The 27,314-nt window shown below is 40.2% G+C and overlaps 2 pseudogenes; one reads left to right on the forward strand and one right to left on the reverse strand.

Annotated features, from left to right (window-relative positions):
- The first annotated feature begins 10,938 nt into the window (after positions 1-10,938).
- Positions 10,939-12,087, forward strand: LOC110222248 (NSFL1 cofactor p47 pseudogene; annotated as a pseudogene).
- A 3,724-nt stretch (positions 12,088-15,811) lies between these two features.
- Positions 15,812-16,360, reverse strand: LOC110222210 (large ribosomal subunit protein eL13 pseudogene; annotated as a pseudogene).
- Positions 16,361-27,314: the final 10,954 nt, after the last annotated feature.

Raw genomic sequence — 27,314 nt, forward strand, 5'->3', positions numbered from 1 at the left:
ACTTGTTTCCTTATTAACTCTCTCTATATGTGTTCAATTATTACTTGTCCAATGGATGAGATAATTTGATATTTTTGTATTTTTCTAGGGAGTGGGGCTAAGGAAGCAGCCTTGTCCTGCTTGGAGACCCCTCCCAACCACCTATCAGCAGGTGAATTTATCTCACCTGCTTTGTCAATCTTCTCCTGCAAAAAAAGTACAAATAGCATTCCCCTATCTTATTTTTTAAAGCAGCCAGCCTGTTTGACCTTGCTTAAGAGAGGGGAATTGAATTTGCATGCAGTAATGGATGTCTACAGTGGTCTCAACACTCACGACACGATGGACGTGATGTTTCTCTCTGGAGCAGCCACTGCTGCTAATTTTACAGTCTCTAAATATTGGTGTGAAAGTGAAGGCCATTCTGGATACACACACCTCTACTGCCACCCCCTGCAGGATGGGCCCAGACAGGGAAGTGAGACAGCTCTCTTCTACTGCCTGGTACCTGACAGTACCCTTGTTTTAGAGAATACGGACTGCCATAAAGATCAGATGACAGCTGCACTGTGTTGCAAAGGCAGCCAGAAAGGAAGCCCATTGTTGCAGGGAAAGGAAAGAAATCCACAGACTGTGATGGGTGAACTTCTCTGTTAATGCTTGAGAGCCTGAAAAGCTGTCTACAGAATGGATAGAGAGATCAGGAGGAGCGGTAAAGAGGAGCTCTTGCCGAAAGGCACTGCTCATATATAGATGAATGACCTCCAGACCCTGTCCTTGCCTTTTCCTTCTCTGCCCCTTCCACAAGTTGCTTGCAGATGGTATGACCTATGAAAAGCAGGCAATAAGCTACTTCCTACGTGAGATGAAGGGAAATGTTCCCTCTGCAGGTCAAGAAACAGCATGTCCTTGATGCCAGAGAAATGGGACACAAGCAGGCCCTCCTTAATTAGAGGCTGCTCCACAGAGGCTGAGATGATGTGGTTCAATACTGCAGGATTGAGTAATATGAGAGATGAGGAGAAATGGATGAGACTCAGTGATGCCGGACTCGGGAATGCTGAGGACATGCCGACTGCCTGTCCCTGAGCAAGAATTGTAACAATACTGGACCCTATCCTCCCTGTCCTCCCAACACACTCGATATAACCCCTGCAAAGCAGACACCATGCTCAGAGCACTGCCGATGAAAGGGAAGAAGAGGAAGAGAGAATGTCACGAAAACAAGCGTCTTTTCAGAAAGGAATGTTTCACTGCCTTAGTGAGCCTGATGAATATGAATGATGTTGCTGAGGATGTTTAATCAAAGGAGAGAATCAAAGAGCTCCTTCATTTCTACTGTAGGCTTTGAGACAGAAGAGCTGTGGTGCAGTGGGATGAGCACTGAATCTGGAGTCAGGGGACCTGGGTTGAAACCCAGTCTCAGATCTTGCCTACCTGTGTAACCTTGCACAAATCATTTACCCTTTCTGGGTCTCAGCTCTCTGATCTGTAAAATGAAGAGGCTGGACCACACATGGCCTCTGCCACGAAGGAACTCTAGATCTGTGCTCACACGATTTAATGTTCATAAAGGGCTTCGCGTAGAGCGTAGAACATAGGAGGCTCTTAAATGATTGTTCCTCCCTTCTCTCCCTCTCTCTTGTTGCTCAGTCATGTCCAATTCTTTGTGACCTCATTTGGGGTGTTCTTAGCATAGATACTGGGGAGCGGTTTGCCACTTCCTTTTCCAGCTCATTTTACAGGTGAGGAAACTGAGGCAAATAGGAATGAGTGACTTGCCCAGGGTCACACAACTAGTAAGTATCTGAGACAAGACTGGGACTCAGGAAAATGAGTCTTCCTGACTCCAGGATTGGCACTCTATCCACTATGCCACCTAGCTGCCCCTCGCTCTCTCTACTAAGTCTACTATTTGGTGGTATTTCCCTCCAACAAAAAAAAAGTGATGCATTGCTATCATGTTTGTGCCCAAAATCAAACAAGATAATATAAGTAAAATACTTTGCAAAACTGAAAATGCCATAAACATTTTGTCTAATCTTTTCAGTGGGATTATTCATGTGCTTGTTATTATTCATGTGCATTAAATGCCAAGCTCTTTGAAAGTTCATGTTTTTTTTAAATTTTCCTGTCTTTCCTTTGGAATTTCCCCCACGCTAGTACTTTGTTCACAGCATATTCTCTGACTGACTTTCATGATTTCTTTTGTTGAGAAGGGCTTTTATGAAAATGAGACCAATGTCAGACATTTGTCTTTTGTTGCAATTGTCTGTTGACCCATATTCCTCTTTAAAATATGTCTGTAAATCTTAAAGGCCTGATTTGTGAATAAGGGCAGAAGTATATCCATCCAGTCTTTGTCTTTACAGATTAAGAATCTGACTAACATGACTCTTTGTTAAAAGGGTGTTACCAAAAAGCACAGGCAAGACTTGAGGAACTTTCTCCAGGTATAAACATAGTGTGGCGTTCTTTATAGACATCCACTGCCTGAATTATCATCCTATGAGTGCTACTATCTCTGCATCCCATGTATTACCTCTGTTTGTCATGCGTTCACATGAGACCTGATAAAGTATAGAGCAGTGGCATCAGAAAATCATACCTAGGGATCCCTGTGGGCCACATAGCTACTTAGAAAACCACATATGAACATTATGTATGTTTTAGAATATTTTAATAACATTTTAATCTACTACAATTTGTTTGACAACTGTGGTGTAAAGGGCCTATGTACCTGGTCTTGTCACCCCCGTAGAGTGATGTTTTCCTTCTCTGAACTCCTGTAGCAATTATATTCCACAGAATTCATTAGTCTTTTAAATATGTCCTGTCTAATGAGTGTTACTTCATTTTTTGGAATAGTTATTTACCTATAACATAACCAATTTACAGCTGGAAAGGACTTCAGAGGTTACCTGATTCAACCTCTACATTTTACAAATTCATTCATTCATTCAATGTGCATTTTAAGTGCCTACTATGTGTCAGTCATGGAAGAAACAAAACTCACGAGATCAGAGATTTAGAGATAAAGAAGGCCTTGGATGTCATCAAGCCCAACCACCTCATTTTGTAAATGAGAAAAGTGAGGTCCAGAGAAGTTAAGAGACTTGCCTGGGTTCACACAGTTGGGAACTACTGGAGGCAGGATTTGAACTCAGGTCTTCTTGACCCCAAGTTCTGTGTTCTGTTCACTATTCCACTTTGCCTCTCAAAAAATATATATGTATAATATACACACAGATACATATGCATATATGTATGTGTATGTATATGTCTGAATATGTGTGTGTGTGTGTGTGTGTGTATACACACACACACACGCACACACACACATAAATCTTTCCCCAACTCTAGGGCTTTTTCCATTGGACTACATGTGCCCACAAGCAGCTTAAATTCTGCAGGGAGAAAACAGCTTGCAAACAGATTTAAAAAAGACAAAATCTGCACAAAATGCAAAATACTTTGGGATCAGGAGTCTAATAACTGGGGCATCAAGAAATTTTCTGGTAGGAGGTGGCATATGAGTTGAACCAGAGATTCTAATGGCCAGAAGTGAGGTTTGGGTATATCCAAAACATTCTGTGCAAAAAAACCTGGAATGTTGGTTATGGAGAGCCACTTATTTTGGCTCTACTACAGAATCCATGAAGGGCATAAATGTCCAAATAACGTGTAAACATAATCTGAAGCTAGATTGTGAAGAGTGGAGACCCAGAGACATGAAATGACCTCCCTGTAGTCACAAGGGTGTCAATGAAGAGATAGGATTTGAACCCAGGATTTGACTTCAAATTTAACTCTCTTTGCCCAGTCTTTTATCCTTATTTAGTTTTACCTGCTTAGATCCCTTAGTCCCCTGACATCCAGAGCACAGCAAGGAAGGATGGTGATTTCACTCCCAGTGCCTGCTCCCAGTCCCCCACAGGGGGACAGTTAATGACAACTTGCTGCCGAGGCACATGTCAAATGGCCTATTCTTGTCCACTCAGCCTATAAGGAGAGTTCCTGAGTGTATTTTCAGCCCCGAACATTACAGTGGCCAGGGCAGTGTTCTAGCAGTGATTCAGTCTTTGAACCCTGAATCCTAGCAGAAGAACTTGGTTTCAACACATGATTGGCCATGTGGCCTGAGAAGGGAGTTGTGCATAGCCATAACATACCACAATAAAAAAAATGATTGCGCATGAAACTGCAAATTCACTATGTACAACTTGCTATTCCTTTTAAATATATAACAAAGTTATCTTGCAAATTTCCTTCACCCCCTTTTTTCCTTCCCTCCTCCTTGCCTCAGAGATGGCTATCATTAGACACAAATAGGTGCATATGTGTATGTATATATGTATGTGTATATACTCATACACATACATGTATGTATACATATACACACATGTATGTGTATATGTTTATGTATAAAATTATTCTGTATGCACTTCTATTTATCAGTTCTTTCTGGAATGTAAACTTACTATAGAGTACTGTCGGTCTTAAGATTTCCTTCTAGAATAAAGCCAAGTCCTGGAGTTCAGGAATTGGGATTCTTAGAGAAAGAAAAATTTCCAGAGCAGCACGCCTCCTGGACAAAAAAAAGAAGAAAATTGTCTGTGTGATTTTTGCACCCAGGAAAGCAGCACCAAAGGCACTAGAGCCATGAACTGTATGGGGCCAGGGGGAAAGGAGAAAGATATTGGCATCTTGCTCCATTCACCTATGAGGTATTTGAATTGTGTGATTCTGATGGGAAGTAAGATGCTCCTCTAGCAGCTTTGAGAGGCAGTACAAGTCTGAGAGGGACTGGAGAGAGAGAACTCAGGAATCAGTGAAATGCTGCGATGACTGGGATATTATAACATTGATAACCTAGGAGAGTTCTTCCAGCCAAATGGATGAGCACCCTTCATTCCCTGTAGAGAATTAGCCTGCTCACTAGCACCTTGATAGAATGACAACTACAACTCTCAAGTGGGGACTTCTCTGAAGATGATTGGTCAGCTAGACCCCTATGGAAGAACAGACTCTTTCACAGAAGCCACTTCTTTGTTGCAAAGCCAATAGTCTTACTCAGCATCCTTTCCTGCCCTTTCCCACCTTTTAACCTATTCCTCCATACCTGTCTTTTGGAGGTCAGAAGAGTAGAGGAGAGAGATTCCCCTTCAACTTCATTAGGAAGAATTAATGCTGTTTTTATTGTCGTTGTTTGGCAGAAGTATATGAAGAGCAGCAGGTACATGTCCAGGTGGCCTGAAAGGAGCATTCTTGGGCCTGAAGTTGCTGGTCACCTTCAGCCTTTCTGTTTACTTTTATAAGCAGAGGTCCAAGAGCAGAGCCTGATCATGGACTTCCCCAGGCAAAGACAAGACAGCAGCTAAAAAATTAGAGTTCCTTCAGGACCATATGGCAGAATCAGACAAAGTAGACCAAAAAGCAGATGTGCTTGCATGCTCCATCTGAGATGGGAACTCATGGAAAATATACCTTAAGCCCTGACCTATGTAGGGAAAGAGGGATTTTGATTTCTTAGGCAGCCTGCTACTAAAATTTGGCCCACCAGCAGAAAAAGCAGTCTTCTTGGGCACTGTTGGCCTTTAGACTTGCCTCAAAAGAAGATGTAAGTTTGAGAATTCAGGGGCTGGACCTTCTAGAGAGAAGAGAACACTTTGAGTATTTTAACTCTTTTTTTTTCCAGCTTCTTTCTTTTTCTTTTTTATTTTAATATAAATTTATTTATTTTTAGTTTTCAACATTCACTTCCACAAGTTTTTGAGTTCCAAATTTTCACCCCATCTCACCCCTCCCCCCACCCCAAGATGGCATGCATTCTGAATATCCTTATCCCTAGTCTGTCCTTTCTTCTATCTCTTTCCCCCTTCTCTCATCCCCTTCCCTTTCTATTTTCCTGTAGGGCACGATAGGCTTCTGTACCCCATTTCCTGTATTTCTTATTTCCCAGTAGCATGTGAAAACATTTTTTAAAAAAACATATGTTTTTAAAACTTTAGGTTTCAAATTTTCTCTCTTCCTCCCTCCCCTGAGTATTTTAACTCTTGAAGAAAAAGGAGGGTCATCCACATGGCTTCTGCCTCTGGAAGGCATCTGGGGAAAAGATGAAAGAGGCCTTGTCCCTCCTTCCTAATGTGAGTTATTCACACGGTATAGGTGTGATGGGATGGGGGCTGCCCATTTAGCAGCTTCAATGTGTGTTTATGTTCTGCAAGTCCAAACTCCAGGAAGCACTGCAAGTTTTAGAGAGATACATAGTAACCCACAACCAAAGCAGCCAAGATTAGAAGGAAAGCAGGAAATTGGGGAAAATTTTATAGCAAGTTTCTCTGAAAAAGCCTCATTTCTCAAATATATAGGGAACAGAGTCAAATTTATAAAAATATAAGTCATTACCCAATTGAGAAATGGTCAAAGGAAAAAGAAATCAAAGCTATCTATCAGTATATGAAAAAAAATGCTTTAAATCACTATTATTAGAGAAATGCAAATTAAAACAACTTTGAGGTACCACCTCATACCCATCAGATTGACTAATATAACAGAAAAGGAAAATGACAAATGCTGGAGGGGATATGGAAAAATTGGAGCACTGCTGGTGGAGTTGTGAACTGGTCCAAGCATTCTGAAGAACAGGAACTATGATATGTCCAAAGGGCTATAAAACTGTGCATACCCTTTGGCTCAGCAATACCATAACAAGGTCTATATCCCAAAGAGATCAAAGAGAAAGGAAAAAGACCTACGTGTACAAAAACTAGTACCTCTTTTTGTGGTGGCAAAGAATAGGAAATGGAGGGGATGCCCAGCAATTGTGGAATGGCTGAACAAGCTGTGGTATATGAAGGTAATGGAATACTATTGCACTATAAAAAATGATGAGCAGGTGGACTTCAGAAAAACCTGGAAAGACTTATATGAGCTGATGAAAAGTGAAGTGAAGAGAACCAGAGAACATTGTACACAACATCAGCAATATTGTACAATGATCAACTGTGAGTGACTTAGCTGCTCTCATCAGTACAATAATCTAAGACAATTCTGAAAGATTTGTGATGAAAAATGCCTTCCATCCCCCCAGAGAGAGAACTGTTGGAGTCTGAGTACAGATTAAAGTATGGATTTTTTAACTTTTTTTTTACTTTTTTATATAACATAACTAATATGAAAATATGTTTGGAATGATTTCACACGTGGAATTGCATCATATTTTTTTCCTTCTCAATGGGTGGTGGAGGGGAAGGCAGGAGGGAGAGAATTTGGAGCTCCAAATTTTAGAAAAAAAATGTTAAAAATGAATAAATTTCAAAAAAGATGTATAGTACTCTCTGGAAGCTCTGGGGATTCCCCAGAATGTCAGAGCATTGCTCTGTTAGCAGCCTTAAGTACCTCTCCTTCTGAGGAGAACCACTATGTCTAATGCATTATCTGTTTTTGTTTACGGCGTTCTATGAGTCCTATGCATTGTGTGTATTTCCTGTGGAGTGAAATAAAGACTTTCTCTTTGTCTACTGGATAAACTTTTAGAGACTGTCTACAGCAGGTATCTCCATTTTCTTTCCTCTCACTTTTTTTTTAACCCCTTACAGTCCAACCTCTGATGTTATTATTCCACAAAAAGTCCTCTCTCCAAAGTTACTAATAATCTCTTAGTGGCCAAATCTAGTGGTCTTTTCTCAATCTTCTTTCTCCTTGACCTCCTCAGTCTTTGACCCTCATCCCAATTGCCTTCAGGATCAAATATAAAATACTATGTTTGGCATTCAAAGCCCTTTATAACCTTCCCAGTCTTCCTACATCTTACTTCCCACAACATACTCTTCCATTGAGTGACACTGGCCTCCTTGTTGTTTCACAAACAAAATACTCCATCTCTCAGTTCTTCTTCTTTAATTCTACCTACCGGCTTCCCTGGCTTCTTTCTTATCTTCTACAAGGAACCTTAACTCTGCTAGTTATTTTGTATTTATCCTGCTAAATAGCTTGTTTGCATGTATTTATTTATTTGTTGTCTCCCCCCCCTTAGATTGTAAGCATCTTGAAGGCAGGTTCTGTCTTTTGCTTCTTTGTATTCCCAGTACTCAGCATAGTACCTGGAACACGGTAGGATTTTCAAAAATCTTTATTTATTGACTGATTGATCAGTCCCTGAAATGAGAGATGCTTGTGAGCTCAGATACAGAGGGACCTGGGCCATGGGTTATATAGTAAATATTTCTTTTGCTTTATTTTAAGGCAGAAGCTTACAGAACACCAATCTTAAGAGATAAGGGAAAAGACCAGGTACTAATGAAGTGGATAAGCAAGGAACTGCTAGCGAGGAAAAGATGATTCAAGAGAGTTCAGTGTCTCAACAGCCAAAGGAAGAGAGACATGCCTTCAGGTGAATGGAAAGGGGCATGGCTACCATGCCCAAAGTACTCCTCTGTTGGTTATTTGTTCAAGAAATAGTATTAGTCTTGGCTCTCTTTCCACTTCATGATGTTTTATTTTCTTGTTCTGAGTGAATAGTCAGGAACTTCTAACTTTAACTTTAGAATGACTTGCTTCTTATTCTCTGGAGCAAGTCTTATCCTGGTACCCCCATGCTTTCTACCTCAGGATGCTTAACTCTCCACCTACTAATTTCTAGCCTGGGCTAGTCAGCTGTGTCACCCTATCTCTCCATCCACTCCTCTCCCTACAAGCCTTAGATTTTGAACATAATTTTCAAAATACAAAAACATGGATTGTGAATTTATGTCCCTGTTGGCAAACTTGTGAAAGTCAAGTAAATTTATGGATGTTTGGATACTTGAAAGATGTTAATTACTGGCTTTAGTCAAAACCTAGAAAAAATGGATTCTTAACCTGTAATTCATGAACTTGTTTTCTTTACATTTTTTTTGATAATTATATTTCAGTGTAATTGATTTCCTTTGTAATCCTATGTATTTTATTTTGTGCATTTAAAATCATTATTCTGAGAAGAGGTCCATAGGCTCCATCAGGCTGCCTAAGAGGTCTGTGACACAAAAAAAGTTTGAGAACATCTGACCTGGAGCTTTCAGTGGACTTAAAATTCATTTTGAATGTGATATGGTCATGAAAAGATCTAACGTTATCTTAGGTCACATTGATAGAAATCTTGTGTCCAGATCAAAGGAAGTAATAGTCCCACTGTACTCTTCCCTGGTTGGACCATATTTGGAGTGTTATATATAATTAGCATATACAATTATATGCAATACAGAAGAGCCACTTAATAAATTATTTTTTCATTCATTCAGTATGCATTCATTCATTGTAACACAAGTAACCCATATATTAAACTCACTGTAATACGAATAATCAGCTCTTCTCAAATTCCATATCCCTTCCACTAGCTCTCACTGCTCAGTCAGAATAGGTAGGGGAAAAGAGAAGAAAGTTATGATCCATTTTGTCCGTAAGAGTAAAAGACTTATTCCCAACTGAGGAATGTGTATATATACACATATGTAAGTATATAGTACATGTGAAAATAATCATAATCTGTTTTATTATATAGATACTTCACTAAGGAACTAAGTTATCTATAATAACCTAGCCATAGTAGTAGAAATTTAAAATTGGGGGGTGGGGGTGGGGGTGGGGCTAATCAGTACTCTCTTTCCTACCACCAGATTAAAAAAAAAAAGCAACGTTGTCACATGATCGAATCTATTACATCATTTATTCTATGAATGTTTAAGCCATTCAAGGATTGATTATGGAATAATGACGCCCAATCTGTGAAAGAGACTTAATCCTATAGGCAGCTAGGTGGCACATAGATTAGAGCACTCGGCCTGGAGTCAGGAAGACCTAAGCTCAACCTAGCCCTAGATATTTATTAGCTGTGTGACACTGGGCAAGTCACTTCACTCTTTCAGCCTAAATTTCCTCAGTCGTAAAGTAGGGATAAAATAGTAGCTTTATCCCAATGTTGTGGTGAAGAGCAAAAGAGATAATATTTATAAAACACCTGACACATAATAGTCATTTAACAAATGCTTACTTCTAATGTCGAAATTTTTGATAAATTTAAAATCTCTGTGAAGATCATAATTTATAGCCTTCTAATGAGAGTTGTATTATTTCTTTATATTTGACTGGTATATGATAATATAATTCAGAATGTTACCACAGAAGAAGGCTTCATTTACATGCAGTATTGTTTAGTCATTTCACTCATGTCCAACTCTTCACGAGACCTCATTTGGGTTTGTTTGGTTTTTTTGGCAAAGATACTGGAGTGGTTTTGCTATCTTATTCCCCAGTTCATTTTATAGATGAGGAAACTGAGGCAAACAACATTAAGTGACTTGCCCAGGGTCACACAGATAGTAAGTGTCTGAAGCCAGATTTGAACTCATGAAGATGAGTCTTCCTAATTCAAGGCCGAGCACTCCACTGTGCCACCTAGCTTCCCATGCAGGACACATGCATAAAAGAAAAAAAAAAGAATTGGTAAATGACATTCTAAATGTGCTATAAAGACAAGACCTCTTTGATTAGCTAATGTTTAGGCTATCAAAAGCATACCAAGGAAAGTAACATTATATAGGGGAAAACAGCTTTGATGGAAGTTCAGTAGCTCCTTAAAAAGTATGAGAGGGGGAAGCTAGGTGGCACAGTGGATGGAGGGAGCACTGGCCCTGAAGTCAGGAGGACCTGAGTTCAAATCCAGCCTCAGACCAAACATTTGACACTTAATAGCTGTGTGACCCTAGGCAAGTCACTTAACCCCACTTGCCTAAAAAAATAAAAAAAAATAAGAAGTGTGAGAAATATGAGTAATGACTGAAAATATAAAGTGCTATATAAATCACTGGAAATAATTATGAAACTTTTCTGAGGTTCCGTACTTGTTCTCTCTTTGATCACATGGCTAGATATAAAAGGCAAAAAGATTTCTCGGGTTTTGGGTGGTGCACCGGGGTCAAGATGGCGGAGCGGCAGGAGGCGCTGAGGGAATTCGTGGCGGTGACCAGGGCCGAGGAGTCAGCCAGATGGGACCTGCAGATTGCCCTGGCCAGCTTTTATGAGGATAGAGGTGATGAAGACCTTGTTTCACTTTCCCAGCTAGCACCCAGTTTAGTGTCCAGAGGCACAGCTCCCAGTGACAACAGGATGACATCATTCAGAGACCTTGTTCATGCCCAAGAAGATGATGAAGATGATGGAGAGGGTCGAAGGTTTTACGCCGGAGGCTCAGAGAGAAGTGGACAGCAGACTGTTGGTCCCCTAAGAAAGAAAAGCCTCAATGAGTTGGTGGAAGATCTCTTCAAAGGTGCCAAGGAACATGGAGCAGTGGCTATCGATGGAATGGCCAAGAGCCCTGGCAGAGTAGCAAGCCAAAATCATTTGCAGGGGGTGGATATCGTCTTGGGGCAGCCCGAGAGGAGGGGTCTGCCTACGTAGCAGGAGAAAGACAGTTTCCTGGCCAAGATGTGCATAGAGTATTGAAGCTCTGGAAGAGTGGATTCAGACTGAACAGTGGTGAGCTGAGAAGCTACCAAGACCCATCTAATGCCCAGTTTCTGGAGTCTATCCGCAGAGGTGAAGTACCTACAGAGCTATGAAGGTTATCACGTGGGGGACAGGTCAACCTGGACATGGAGTACCATCGAGATGAGGACTTTGTAAAGCCCAAAGGAACCTTCAAAGCATTCACTGGCGAGTGTCAGAAACTGGGCAGCACTACCCCCCAGCTATTGAACACAAGCTCTCCAGCCCAGCAGGCAGAAAATGAAGCCAAAGCCAGCTCTTCCATTGCAATTGATGAGTCAGAGCTCAGGACCAATATCCACTGATGGCGGGAGACTGGTACAGAAGTTTAACCACCGTCACAGGATCAGCGATATCCAGCTTTTCATTGTCGACGCCCGACCAGTGATGGCAGCCATGAGCTTTGTTCTTACGACCGCCTTTCCCAACAAGGAGCTGGCTGATGAGAGCCAGACCTTGAAGGAGGCCAACCTGCTCAACGCTGTCATTGTCCAGCAGTTAATATAACACCTGCCCTCTCCCCCCATTGTCTTACACACACACTCTCTTTTTCCTCTTGCTTCTCTCCACAGCTGTCTGCTGCACGCATGCGTCACTCTGCCCTATGTGTGCACCTTGCAGCGCAGTGTCACATCTCCCCATAGCTCTGGGTTCTTAGATCTCAGTTGGACATTTTGTGTTCATCTTTAGTTGCATTTACTGGGTTTTTGTGATGATAAGTGAACTTAAAAAAAATTAATAAAAACACAGAAAAAAAAGAGATTTCTCTTGCAGTTAATCTGACTTGCTGACAGCTTCTATTCAGAAAATCAAGTGTTCTTTCGGCTTTTGAAAAGCTCAGGTGGTAACAAAAATTCCGTAATTGGATTTTAGCTTTTGATCTAGTTGATAATGAACAAGGTAGGGTCTATTTTTTTTTATAATACTCCAAATCATGAATTCTGAGAGTAATCTGAATCATGGGATTCAGTTGTGCATTCAACAAATACTTTTTGAGCATCTACTCTGGGCATGAGTCGGTTTCTCAATAGGACATGGATCAGATGATTCTACCATCTATCCTCCCCCTTCTCAAGATGAAGAGCTTCTGTCTATGACCTTCCTTAAAAGATAAAAAGTCATTACTAATGGAGTTATATGGAGACAGGTATATTAATACACTATTGGTGGAGCTCTGTTCTTTGTCCAACCATTCTAGAAAACAATTTGGAATCATGTGAGAGAAATTACTAAACCATTCATGCGCTTTGATACAATGATCCAGGCATTTTCTCTGGCTATGCCCCATTGCTGGAATGGTCTCCCTCTTCCACTCTGACTGCCAACCTCCCTGACTTCCTTTAAGCTCCAACCAAAATCCATCCTTCTATAGGAAGCCTTCCTGAATCCCTCTCAATTCTAGTGCCTTAATTATTTACTATTTATCCTGTATGTAGCTTGCTTTGTAGATATTTGTTTACATGTTATCTCCCCCATTAGATTGCAAGCTCTTTGAGGGTAGGGACTATCTTTTGACTCTTTTTGTATCCCCAGCACTTAGCACAGTACCTGGCACATAGTAGACCCTTCATGAATATTTATTGATTGATCAATTGATCTCATTATCACATATTTACCTCAAGCAGGTCAAAGGCAGAAAGAAAGGTGCCATGTGTGCAAATAATATTTGTTAACGCCATTTTTTTGTAGTAGCAAAAATCTGGAAGCAAATTAAGCTCCCACTGATTATTGCAATGACCGATTAAGTGTGGGCCCAGAGATCATTAAAAAACAGTTCACTTCTCTCAACAGAGAAGTGGGGAGTCACGGGCACGGAATTCTACATACCTTGTCAGATTGAATTGCTTTGCCTATAGGTTTTGCTTATCTATTTTTCTATGTCATTAGCAAAAGTTCAGTGGGATGGGGGTAGGAAGAGACCAAGAAATTACTGTGAGGTAAAGAAGAAAAGCCATTAATAAAACATTTTTTTTAAATTGATAAAGCTATCTTGTGGAAAACTGGAAAGCATGAAGGAGTTGGAATTGTAGGACCCGGGTTTAAATACAAGAAGTCACTTAACCTTTATGGGACTTAGTTTCTTCATCTGTAAAATGAGAGAGTTGGATTAAGTGACCTGTAAAGTCCTTTCTAGCTCTAAATCTATAATTGTAATTGACATATCTTCCTTCTCACTCTTCACCCTCAGAAGTCAACCATAGGTTTTCATGCCCCATGGACCATTTTTCTAGGTAGGCCAAAGGAAATGGGTAAGCAACTTGGCATACCACTTTGGGAAGCTGCCAACCTCTGGCCTGCTGTGCTCATCGCACTGTGATGCTGTGGCACTAGAGATTCAAAGAACTTGAAGGCATGGTTCCCATAATCACGGAAATTACAAATGATGTATCTGAAAAGTTAAATAACCACATAAAGATACTTCTGAGGAGTGTCAGATGAGTGGCTCACTAAATAAATACGAGGGGAGGGAGAGATCTCAGAGGGCTAGATAGGGCGTGAAAGATTTCAAGGCTAGTTATCTTGAGACCACGCTGATTATTTTATGAAACTTCAGACAGCTGGGCGTAGCTAAATTCCTACAATTTTTTTTTCACTAATAAGCCATATGTGCCCTAGAATCATGGTGCAGATGGATTTACAATCTTTTTCTGTGATCAAGAGAGAAGTGGGTATGTCAAAAATGCTAGAGACAGTTGAAATGAGGCTCAGGATAGTAGTGATGTATTACTCCAAAGACAGCAAGAGAAGATAAACTACGCTATTTCTTTCAGGCCAAAAGGCTTCATAAAATGTCCCTTTGTTTAAGCCAGTCATTTAAAAAAAATAATGATAAAATTCACTGAAATTAATAAAATTGAATTTTCTTCTGACTCTCAAGCAAGAATACTGTCTATTATTATACCCTTGTTGGACCCAATATTGAATAGGAGGAAGAAAGCAGGCTAGATTTTATATTGGAAATCACATAGTACTTTTAATGTTTCTGGTTTACTGCCTGACACAAAGACCCATGTTTTCAGTATCTATGTTCTCTCAGCAATGCTGTGTGATTAAATGTCTTGGATAACCAACATCATCAATGAATCAGAGTGGGGAGTGACTCAAAGGCAATGGGTAGGTGTTCATTTCTTAGTTCTAATGATTACTGACACTCAAGAATTGGTATAGTAGAAATCACCAATGAAATGTATGATTAGAAGAGGAGGTGGCAGGTGGTCTAGTGAAGAAGAGAAAGAGTGAGAGAGAGAGAAAGAGAGAGAGAGAGAGAAGGAATAGATGGACAACCAGCATTCTATAGGTTTCCATAAAATAAGAGTAAAACATGTAAAAGACCTGTAATATGTTAGAGATCTATGGGAGAATATGACCAAGAATCCCACAGAATGCCAAGGGGGGTTGCAACCTGCACTGATGGAGAGACTATCCACAATGAAGAGAGCATAGATCCACTGAAGTAATTGAATAAAACGAATACCCTATGATGGAAAATAGAATCTTACTGGCTTTGTAATACAATATTGCACTTATTTAATGCCCCAAAGTAGTCCCTTTAATGAGAAATTGCTTTGGTAATGGTCAGGTACACAAGATTAATTGTTAGGTTTTCTAATTTCTTTTGACTATATTCTACTAGAAGACATTAGCTATGCATTTATAACAACATATATATTTATATATGTATTTATATGTATTTATAACAACAGATATATATTTTGAAAGATAACTGTTGTTCACATATCTAGAGAACCAGTGTGGCCCTCAAAAGTATATTTTCTAGGAACTTTATTTTCAAGTCTACACTTTGTGGAGAAATGGAGTAGGTAGACCCTGGCTGTCTGGAAATGCTTTGATTGTAAATAAATTACTTAGGAGAAACCAGACAATACATCCTGGTCCAACCTGGGGCTCTAGAGGCTCTTGTGGGATGGAAGGGTAGCTGAAGAACAAACAAAGATAAGGATTCAACTTCCAGTTGCAAAAATAAGGCTTCTTCCAAGGGATCCTAGCTGGGAAGATTAAAAGGGACAATAAGCCTTGGGCCATTCTGATTCAGAAGGCAAAATAAATAAAATAAAATAAAATAAAATAAATAAAATAAAAATCTAGAAGAAAGAACCCAATCAGAAAGAGACATAAAAGGGAGAACTTAGAAAGATTAAGTCTAAATTTCCATGATAATTCCATGTAGGACTAGGATCCACTGATATGTAAAACCTTGGCAGGTTTGCAAATATTCCATTTTTTTGCTTGTTTATTCCATTATTCCATTATTTTATGCCTTGTTAAACTAAAAGCTCTCTGCAGCTGGTTATTCCTTCTTCTACATATCCTGCTCTCCTGCTTTTTTGTCTCTTTTTGCCCTAGTTCCCAAAAGATGGGTATTAGATCAGTCCATAGTAAGACAGGTAAATTACTTAAAATTATTTTAATCCTCCATAATGACCCAAACTTTCTCCCTAGATATTTCTGGTGGGATTAACTGGTCCTCCAAGTTGGGCTGCCAACTTGAGTTCCTCAGTAAAGCTATCTCCTTTCTTGAGTACAGACGGTTTCCTTGGGAAGAGGATGAGTTTGGAACCATATTCCTTCAGCTATTGTACATTTTCCTGCAGGGACTCTGTAAATTTATTCCAATCACCATTAGCTCTTCCGAGCCAAATCCTCTGCCAGCAGAAACTTTGATGTAGTATCCACTCCTGGTCCAAAGGGCAAGATGCAAGCAAACAGGCAAGTGACCGAGGTTTTGCTTTCAATGCTTCTTGTCTCCTTCCTGGCTGGTTAAATTTGTCACAAGTCATTTTTGTCAGTCTTTATAGAAATGGGTTTTCAAAATCATGCCATTTTAGCTGGATACCATGGCTGTTTAGAGCCCCCTTACAGAGATCACAGACTGTCGGAAAGGAATTTTAATGATAAATTTAACTGCCTTATAATACTTCAAAGTATTATGCAAATGACAATGGTCATAATTGTTTTTGTTGTATATTTTCCTGTATTATGTGGTGATAAAACCCTTAAATAAAACCTAAAAGGATTGTGATATTTCCAAAATCAGAGCAAGAAAGAAATCTGGGTGAGGGGACCATGAAGGGAGTAAATAAGCGTTATTTTAGTGCCTATTACATGCCAGATACTATTCTAAGCACTTTACAAATATTACCTTATTTAATCTTCACAACAACCATGGAATAGAGGTACTATTATTATCTCCCTTTTACAGATGAGGAAACTAAAGCAGACAAATGTTAAGTGACTTGCCCAGGGTCACACAACTAATAAGTGTCTGAGGTCAGATTTAAACTCAGGTCTTCCTAACTCCAGGCCCATACCTCTAAACTCAGGCTACTGAGTGGAGGTAGTTGCAGTAGGACACGTGATAGATCAACAATGAACAGTATCTTGGGATTTGGTGGAGAGAAGAATAGTATCATCAAGTACCACAGTATAATCAAGGCAATATTTTGAAAGTACTTTGTAAAAACCAAAATAACATAGTGTTACAAATTATGGCCCAGAATTTCAACCTCTCAGTTTACACAGATCAGATTCAATCTCGGATTTAACTTCCAAAAATCTATTTGTCTCCTTCCCCTACTTAAGTTTGGTTCATGCCTAACATCCCAAAACTGAAAGAAAAGGTCATTTAGTTACTATGCAAACATTTAAGCTTAGGGTGAATAGTTGGCACAGTGGATAGAGTGCAGGACCTAGAGTCAGGAAGACCTGAGTTCAAATCTGGCCTCAGACACTAGCTATGTGACCCTAGGCAAGTCACTTTCCCTCAGTTTCCTCATCTGTAAAATGAGCTGGAGAAGGAAATAGTCACTTCATTCATTGGTTCTTGGCTTGAGGTTCATTTTGTTTCAAGAACTCTTTCATAGAGCCCAACAACTTGACATTTTCCAGGAACTTAATAAATAATAACAATCATTTATTAGGTGTCTATTATGTGCTAAGCCCTTTACAAATGTTATCTCATCTGATCCTCTGTACTGTATTTGTCCCCATTTTACAGTTGAGAAAACTGAGGCAGACAGAAATTAAATTAATTGCCTAGGAATGCATAGCTAGTAAGTGTTAGAGGCTGGATTTACACTTGTCTGACCACTGTGCTACTACTTCTCATAGACAGTTCCTGGACAAATGAATGAATACTTCCCAGAGCATCTCCCTCATACACTTTGGTAATTTCAGTGCTGTAGGGCTGTGTTTCTGTAATTTCCAGATTAGCCCAGTAACTTCTTGCCAAGCCAACACTGTATCTGTCACTGCCATCCTTGGCACTTGGTATTTCCTCCTGGTTCCAAAGCTAGTTGATATGGTAGATAGAACATTGTACTTAAAATCAGGAAGATCTAAGTTCAAATCCTGCTTCAAACACTTAGCTATTTGGCCCTGAGAAAGTCACTTAGCCTCTCTTAGTCTTAGTTTCCTCATATGTAAAATGGGGACAATGATAGCGCCCACTGTACAGGGTTGTTGTGAAGACTAAATGAGATAATCTATTAATTATTGTGGTCATGTGTGTTCCTCTATATACACAATACCTTTTGTAGGGTCTTCCAGATCTCAGGGCTATCCAAGCTTCTGTTCAGAACCAGTTTGTCTGGGCTGTATCAGCTCTGGGGTCTCTTTACTCATAACTAGTTCCCAACTCCATCTCCCACAGCTTCTTTGTCTGACAGAATTGAGACCCTGAAGGCAAGAAGACCAGCAAGAAGGACATTAGAATAATTCAGGTGAGAGATATTGCTGGAACTAGGGGGAGTGGGAAAAAGTATGCCAAGGGGAATTGGGAGAATAGAAATGGGAGAATCATTGGATGTAGCTTTTCTAAGGACAAAGAATTAAACCATTCCACATGGAGGAAAAGCTTTTCTGGATTTGTTGTTTTTAGTTTTGACAAAGGGATATTTACTTTGATGCTATAGCAAGAACAGAAGTACAAATATCCACCCAATTCCAAGAAACACTCTTTGCCACCTTGATCTCTGGGGAAAGTGGGCTCAGATTGGACAGTGTCTACAAAGCCTTTGCCTCATCAAATACACTTGCAAACCTGATGTAACTCTAGACTCAAAACCCAATCATATGAGACTCTCTCCTTGTTGGTGGAGAGCAATATCCTGCCCCTGTATTATGGTCAACTGCATGGGCCAGAGCAAAAGAGAAGAGAAATTTGCTCTCTGGTCTTTCTTGGGACTCTTCAGTCTTTTGGGGTTCTTCTGGCTTCTAGTTTTGAGAGAGAAGATGTATAGCGCCAACCCCACTTTAGAGTGCTGAAGGGAGGAAAAGATTCTGGAAAGAAACTGACATGAGAAGAGCTGGCAATCTCCATTATGCCCCTATCTCTGGCTAATGTTGTACACATTCACAGCAATATTTATGATGAAGAATTGTGCATGACTTAGCTATTCTCAACAATACAATGATCCAAGACAATCCCAAAGGGCTCATGACGAAACATGATGGGCATCCTCTAGATTCCCCATTCTTAACCCCCACAAAAGAGCTACTATTAATATTTTTGTTTAATTAGGTCCTTTTTTCCTTTTTTCGGAATTCTTTGGGATATAGATCTAGTAGTGGTATTGCTGGATCAAAGGGTATGCATAGTTTTATAGCCCTTTGGGTATAGTTCCAAATTGTTCTCAGAATGGTTGATCACCAACAGTGCCTTAGTGTCCCAGTTTTCCCACATTTCCTCCAATATTTATCTCTTTTCTTTTTTGTCATATTATCTAATCTGGTGTAAGGTGTAAGGTGGTAATTCAGAGTTGTTTTAATTTGCATTTCTCTAATCAATAGTAATGTGAAGCATTTCTCCTCTCTACTTGCCATGGACTGAACTGGTGAGGGTGGGAGGGCTAGCCTTCCCCTGTACCTTCCCTTTTGTCCAGGCTCTGACAAATAGGTCTGGGGGCTGTTTGTTTCCATTCTGTGTTGTGTGTCCTTCTCAGTTTCAGGTGTGGGAGGTGACCCTCATGGGACTCAGGAGTTCGAGCCATGGTGACCTTGAAGCCAGTATTTTTGTCTTGGTAGTGCTGCCAGCCAGCCCATCATGGAAACTTGAGAAGCCAAGGTGCCTGGGACTTGAGCCTGAGGGATGTTTTGCTCTTCTCCAGGGAAGAAGGTTATGTGTCCTTTGTGTGGGAGAGAGTAAGTTTGTATATTCATGATTATGCCTTTTAAAGTAAATATTTCTATATAAAAGTAACCTGACTGTGAGTGGTTAATAGAACTGAGGTACATGGCACCACCCCCTACAAATGAGAAAAAAAATCTGTGGGGATCCATTTGTAGAGAATTTAGTGCCCCTCCCCCTCCCCCTATACACACACACACACACACACACACACACACACACACACACACACACACACATACACGCACTCTACCGCCTTAGGATACCAGATAACTCTGGAGGAAGAGTGAAATAGAACCTACCTGGCCTTCATGCAGGGAGTGCCCTGGTAGGCAGGGTTACATTCGCATCTCTGGAGTTTAGCACAGGGACTGGCATATGGTAAGTAGTTAATAAATGCTTGTTGATTACATGATTAACTGGCACCAGGGCTATTAAGGAAATTTAGCTGTCTTTCCTGTCCTGTTGCAAATCTAATGATTATTTCTTCACAAACAGATTTTACAAACCTGCTTTTCTGCGTTAACTGGCCAGATTGAACGACTCTTCAATTATGCAAACCTCTGATAATCAAGCCTAGATTAGATAAATCAAAGCCAGCCAGAAATCTGCAAATTTTCACAGCTTCACTGATTTTTATTGCTTTTCATAATGACAACAACAAATCTTATAGAACAATGGAAATTAAGTGTCTATAGGGGAATTAGAGCTGTGCAAAAGCTCTCAGGGAAGTCACCCTAACACAGGGAGGGCGTGGCAAGAATTTATCTCAGTGTAACAATCCGGTGTAATGATTTTGAAAAGCCAGAGCTACCTAAATTCATTTCCTCTTATCAGGCCATGAAGATTGCTACCCAAAATGCATCCAAATGTTCCTTTGCATATTTGACAGACCATGTGTTATTCAGATTGGAAATTAGAACTTTATTTATTTTTCTTTACTCTAGAGAAAATGTAATGGATTGCTGACCTAATAAATAATATCCTACATGAAAATAAATGCATAAAGTACAATGAGCTTGATTACTTTATGCCTAAAATGGTACCCTGCACATAGTAGGTACATAGCATGTTGGCTATGATGATGATTTTTATAATAATGATGATGATGATGATGACATGTGGGGCTGGGAGAGAGAACCAATCACAGTCCACCACAAAGCAATTATTGAGGCATCCAATATGGGCTGCTGTCCTCTGAGGAATATCAGTAAGTCTGTTAAGCTAATAATACCCCATGTTTACATAGCTTTAAGGTTTACAAAACAGTTCATTTGTATTACTGCATTTGCTCCTCACAACACTATGGGATAGGTGCTATTATTATCCTCATTTTATAGGAGAGGAACCTGGGGATCAGAGAAGTTAAGTGATTTGCTCAGGGTCACATACAACTAGTTAAATGTCTGAGTCAGGGTATTAACCCAAGTTTTTCTTACTTTAAGTCATTATACTAGTGTTCTCCAAAGTGGGCCTTGGTCTGATCCCAGGGGTGTGTGAATCAGAGGCTGGGAAGACATGCCACATCTTAAACTTAATGCAAAACTGTATAAGCTGTGTTTGCCTCCAACACAATCACATTAACCCTTAGCCCCAATACTCTGCCCCCTACAAATTCCCTACTTTCCGTCCTCTGGATTAAGCATTGCTCCCTTAAGGCAGTTATATTTGAATTAACCTGCTAGGCACAATAGCTATTCAGATGCCAGGGAAAAAATTTCTGCCCTACCCCATGGTCTTAGATCACCTCCTGGTTGCTGGACAGGCACGCTTTGCCCTTCAGGGTTCTGACTGGTGTATGAGAGTCCCATCTCCTCCATTTTCCTTTGGAGATGGCTGGGGGATAGCATGAGTCACAACATAATAAGCAGATACGGCACCCTCTTTGAGGCTACTTGCCCAACTCCCACTGGCAGTAGTTGTCTGGAGTTCCCAAAGAGTGCGGACTACTTGCTTTCTCAGAATTCTAGGGGGAACACTGAAAGTCTAGGTTTCTAGTATGCACATTCATGAACTGTCACTGGTGTGCTTGTCTCTAACAATCTTTCAGACTTGATTATTCTTATAGTAAAGGTATTCACTAAGATAGAGACAGTAGTTACTAAAACATTTCCCTAAAAAGTCTGGAGCACATTCTCCCACAAACACACTGAGTCCTTGGAGATAGTGGGCACAAGCTTAAAGTACAAAATGAGTAAGGCACATGAATAAAGAACACATGTGACAAAAGAATAACTCACAAGTCCTGCTTACTAGAAGACGTCCCCCGCCCTTCATAGAATCCTCATGGTGTTCTCCTTTGGTATAATTTTCTGCTGCACTACAAGGGTCAGTGCCGTTGTAGATTCCACAGGCAACACTTTTCTGGGCAATGAAGGATCATGCTCCCTAAAGTTGCCTTTCCTCTGGTGACTATCACTCCTAAGTGTATACACTGTGTTTTGGTTCAGTCTCATCTGGATGCATGGTCTGCTACAGCTCTAGAATTTCTGACACTATGGACAAGAAGGGGGTGGTTGAGGGCAAGAGAAGAAATTTTCCCCTTTCCCTCCAAAAACAATTTTCTCATAAGGGTTTGACTCCCCCCTCGCTTCCCCCCCACACCTCCCACAGCTCTTGAACTAGAATCCTCCAAACTTGAACACTTCCGTCATGGGACTGTTTCACTACTTGACTGGCTATTATTTTTAAAGACAGGTCCAGCAAATGTGTCTGATTCTTTCAGCTAATAACAAGATATTTCTTGTATCTTCAAGTGGTCAAAAATTCTTTCAATTGAATAAATAATTTATACCTTTAATTGATTCCATCTGGGGTCTGGGCTTTCTGTATTTGGGATAGGGGTGGGACCTCACTCATGATCTGTCCTTCCAAAAAAAAAGTTCTTATTTGCAATTAAACTACAGCACTTTTGTCAAAGTCTATAATCCCAAATTCTGGATTGCCCTCTAATAACCTGGGGAAGTTACATCATTGTCTTTTTAAAATGTTTTTCCTGGGGGGCGGAGTGAAAGCAGTGACTTGCTTGATCTCTCCCCCAAACCCCTCCATATATCTGTAAAAAATGGCTCTAAACAAATTCTAAAGCAGCAGAATCCACAAAAAGACAGAGTGAAACAAATTTCCAACCCAAGACAGCATTGATCAGAAAGGTATACTGTGCCAGGCTGGAAGAGAAGCACAATTTGGCATATGAATCGCAGGCAGCTGTGGTGGTTTCCAGACTTCTCAACCCATGAAGGTCGAAGACAACTTAGAATGTCAGTGAGAAAAGTCTGTTTCTGTAGGGAGAGAGAACAGTGGTCTCAGCCCCAGTCCCTAAGCTCGGCCCCAGGGCGGCGACTGCTTCCTGAGCTTCTGGCCCACAGACTGAGGGGGAATCGAGTGGCTGATCAGAGGGGGATTGCAGGGTTCTCTCTGCTGGTGCAGGATTCTCTTGCTTTGCCAATGCATGGATCTGGGTCACAGTTCTGGGTGGTGGTCCTAGGGTGAGGAGGAGCAACAGGTCCCTAGAAGTATCTCTGAAAAAAGCTGTACAAACCCCTGAAGCTTGGGACAATACATTCTCTACACTGGAGTCAAATTCCCACCTTAACAAAGAGTTTAAAACTCAAGTAATTGGCAGGGATCATGAGCAAACCTCGCAAAAAGAGTCAGACTATATTATCTTACTTTGGCGACAAAGATCAAAACATAAAACCAAAAGAAGACAACAAAGTCAAAGCTCCCACATCCAAAGCCTCCAAGAAAAATGTGAATCATTCCCAGGCCTTGGAAGAGCTCAAAAGGGATTTGGAGAAGCAAGTAAGGGAAGTAGAGGAAAAACTGGGAAGAGAAATGAGAGTGATGCAAGAAAATCATGAAAAACAAGTCAACAGCTTGCTAAAGGAGACCCAAAAAAATACTGAAGAAAATAACACCTTAAAAAATAGCCTAACCCAAATGGCAAAAGAGGTCCAAAAAGCCAATGAGAAGAAGAATGCCCTAAAAAGCAAAATTGGCCAAATGGAAAAGGAAGTCCAAAAGCTTACTGAAGAAAATACTTCCTTAAAAATTAGAATAGAGCAATTGGAAGCTAGTGACTTTATGAGAAATCAAGACACTGTAAAACAAATCCAAAAGAATGAAAAATTAGAAAACAATGTAAAATATCTCATTGGAAAAACAACTGACCTGGAAAATAGATCCAGGAGAGAGAATTTAAAAATTATTGGACTATCTGAAAGCCATGATAAAAAAAGAGCCTAGATATCATCTTTCAAGAAATTATCAAGGAAAACTGCCCTGATATTTTAGAACCAGAGGGCAAAATAGAAATTGAAAGAATCCACTGATCTCCTCCTGAAAGAGATCCCAAAGGAAAACTCCTAGGAATATTGTAGCCAAATTCCAGAGTTCCCAGGTCAAGGAGAAAATATTACAAGCTGCCAAAGAAACAATTCAAGTATTGTGGAAACACAATCAGGATAACACAAGATTTAGCAGCTACATTAAGGGACCAGGCATGGAATATAATATTCCGGAGGCAAAGGAGATAGGATTACAACCAAGAATCACCTACCCAGCAAAACTGAGTATAATCCTTCAGGGGAAAAAACAGTCATTCAGTGAAGTAGAGGACTTTGAAGCATTCTTGATGAAAAGACCAGAGCTGAATAGAAAATTTGACTGTCAAATACAAGACTCAAATGGAATATGAAGAGGTAAACAGGAAAGAGAAATCGCAAGAGACTTATTAAGGTTGAACTGTTTACATTCCTGCATGGAAAGATGATATTTATAACTCATGAGACCTTTGTCAGTATTAGGGTAGTTGGAGGGAAAAAATTATATGTATGTATGTGGATAGATAGATAGATAGATAGATAGATAGATAGATAGATAGATATAGATAGATAGATAAAGGGCACATGGTGACTTGAAGATGAAGAGGTCATACCTGGAGAATAAAATTAAGGGGTGAGAGAAGATTATATTGGGAAAAGGAGAGAAGGAGAGGTAGAATGGGGTAAATTATCTCACAAAAAAAACAGAAAAGAAAAGGCTCTTACAGTGGAGGCGAAACGGGGGAAAGTGAGAGGGAATGAGTGAATCACACTCTCATCAGATTTGGCTTAAGGAGGGAATAACATATACACTCTATTGGGTATGGAAATCTGTCTTACCCTATAGGAAAATGGGGGGAAGGGATCGAGTGAGCAGGGGGGTGATAGAGAGGAGGGCAGATTGGGAAAGGGGGAATCAGAAGCAAATATTACTGAGGAGGGACAGGGTCAAAAGAAAGAATAGAATAAATGGGGGGGCAGGATAGGATTAAGGGAAATAGAGTTAGTTTTTCACATGTCTACTATCGAAGTGTTTTGCACTTATACATGTGCATAACTGCACATGTACAACCTATGTTGAGTTTCTTGCCTTTTCAATGAGGGTGAGTGGGGAGGGAGGAGGGGAGAAAGTTTGGAACCCAAAGTTTTAAAAACACATGCTTTAAAAAAATGTTTTCACATGCAGCTGGGAAATAAGAAATACAGGAAATGGGGTACAGAAATCTATCCTGCCCTACAGGAAAGCAGAAGGGGAAGAGGATAAGAAAAGGGGGAAGAGATAGAAAGGAGGGCAGACTAGGGGAAGGGGTATTCAGAATGTATGCCAACTTGGGGGGAGGGGCAAGAATGGGTGAAAATTTGAAACTCAAAATCTTGTGGAAGTAAATGTTGAAAACTAAAAATAAATAAATTTATTAAAAAAATTAAAAATTAAAAAATAAAATGTTTTTCCCTACTGTACTATGCTAAAGAATGCAAGAAATTTCATATACATGGCTCACAAACAAATGAGAAATTAACATTTTTTCTGTACTTTCAAATATGTGGTGATACAGCTTAAGAAACTTATATAATTTTCAAACTTCTCATAAGCTACTGCCTGCCTTGGTGCTTACAAAGGCCTTCTCCAGACAACAAGGAATTAAAAAAGAGAAAAGAAGGAAAAAGAAGAGAGAAGGTTGGGGAAAGGAAAAGAAAATAAAAGAAAAAAAAGAGGAGAGGAGAGGGGAGGGGAGGGGAGAAGAGGGGAAGGGAGAGGGAGGGGAGGAAAGGGGAGGGGAGGAGAGGGGAGAGAGAAGGAGGAGGGAGGGAGAGAGACAGACAGACAGACAGGAGAGGAGAGGAGAGGAGAGGAGAGGAGAGGAGAGGAGAGGAGAGGAGAGGAGAGGAGAGGAGAGGAGAGGAGAGGAGAGGAGAGGAGAGGAGAGGAGAGGAGAGGAGAGGAGAGGAGGGGAGAGGAGGGGAGAGGAGAGGAGAGGAAAACCACTCCCTCTCAGAGGAAAATTCAGGTCTCTCTAGGGCTCCCAGGAGATGTGGATCTCTTCCTATAGGGAACAGCTGAAACTCACCCCCTCTGTATCCGGGTTTTACTCAAGTAGTTTCATCTTCTTTTCAGTTTTGCAACCAGTACCAAATAAAATAACTGTGCATTTACAGAATTTATAGAATTTAGTGGGAAGGGAGAATGTAGGCTGGAGGGTCCCATATAAGGGTGTGCTGATCCAGTTCTAACCTACTCCCATTACTTAATTTTCAGTGTGACCATCTATACTTAGGTCAAACACTACAAATCAGGGTTTGATTTATTGTTTTGTTGGTTGTCTAGACTTCAGGAACTGGAGAAGAAAATGTTACTAATTCAGATTAAACTTAAAAGTGTGTGATGAGTACATTTTTTTCCTGGTTGACTTATTGATAAATATTTACCAGCATCTCCTTAATATTATAACAACACTTCTACATCAGAGAAAAACAATGGCTCAGGCAGTATGTGTTAGAGCAATACTGACTGTTAAGATTTATTAATTAATTGAACAACTATTTATTAAGAACCTACAATATATATTTCAATTCAATAAATGTTGTTTTTAATAACTACTACATACAATACCCCATACTAGGCCCTGGGAAAAATACAGGGATGACTTTTAACCTCAAGTAGATGGCAATCTAGTAGGAGAGATAAGTAATATTCAGAAGAGAGGCGAAGAGTAATGGACTCGGAATCAGGAAGGCCCAGGCTCAAATCACACTTCTAACACATTAGCTATATGACCATGGATAAGATACCTATCCTCTTTGACCTTCAAACAGCTCTCTAAGTCTACATGTTATAGATGACAATCTGTGTTGGTGGAAGGAGTTCCTACACTGGAAGTTCCCTTGACAAACTCACAGCTTGATTTAGTAAAATATTATGATAATTGCATAAAGGGATGAGATAATGGAGTAGCTGAGTTCTTCTGAATTGATGATTATGGAATGTAAGCTGATCAAACCAGCAGGACAAATTCAAATTCAACTTACCAGTGGTTTGCAAGTTGAGCATTCACCAGTCAAGGACTGCAGGTAGTTGGCAGCATTGGAAGCATCATTCAAGTTCAACAATGCCTCAATACTCCTCTCAGATGACTTGTTAGATAGCAGTCACTTCACTTGAAAAATAAGATTAAATTAGCACATACTTCCCCATGCCATCTTAAAAATCAAAGTAGCCTGCCTGAGAAGAGATGAAGATAAAAACCCTGCAATCCTAAGGTTAAATCAATGCAATGAGAAAAGACCAGCATAATCTGTCTGGTCTAGGGCAAGCTTTAATAAGGAGAGGCAGTGAAGGACCA

This window comes from Phascolarctos cinereus, unplaced genomic scaffold, assembly GCF_003287225.1.
Source record: "Phascolarctos cinereus isolate Bilbo 61053 unplaced genomic scaffold, phaCin_HiC Scaffold_726;HRSCAF=1367, whole genome shotgun sequence".
Lineage (NCBI taxonomy): Eukaryota > Metazoa > Chordata > Mammalia > Diprotodontia > Phascolarctidae > Phascolarctos > Phascolarctos cinereus.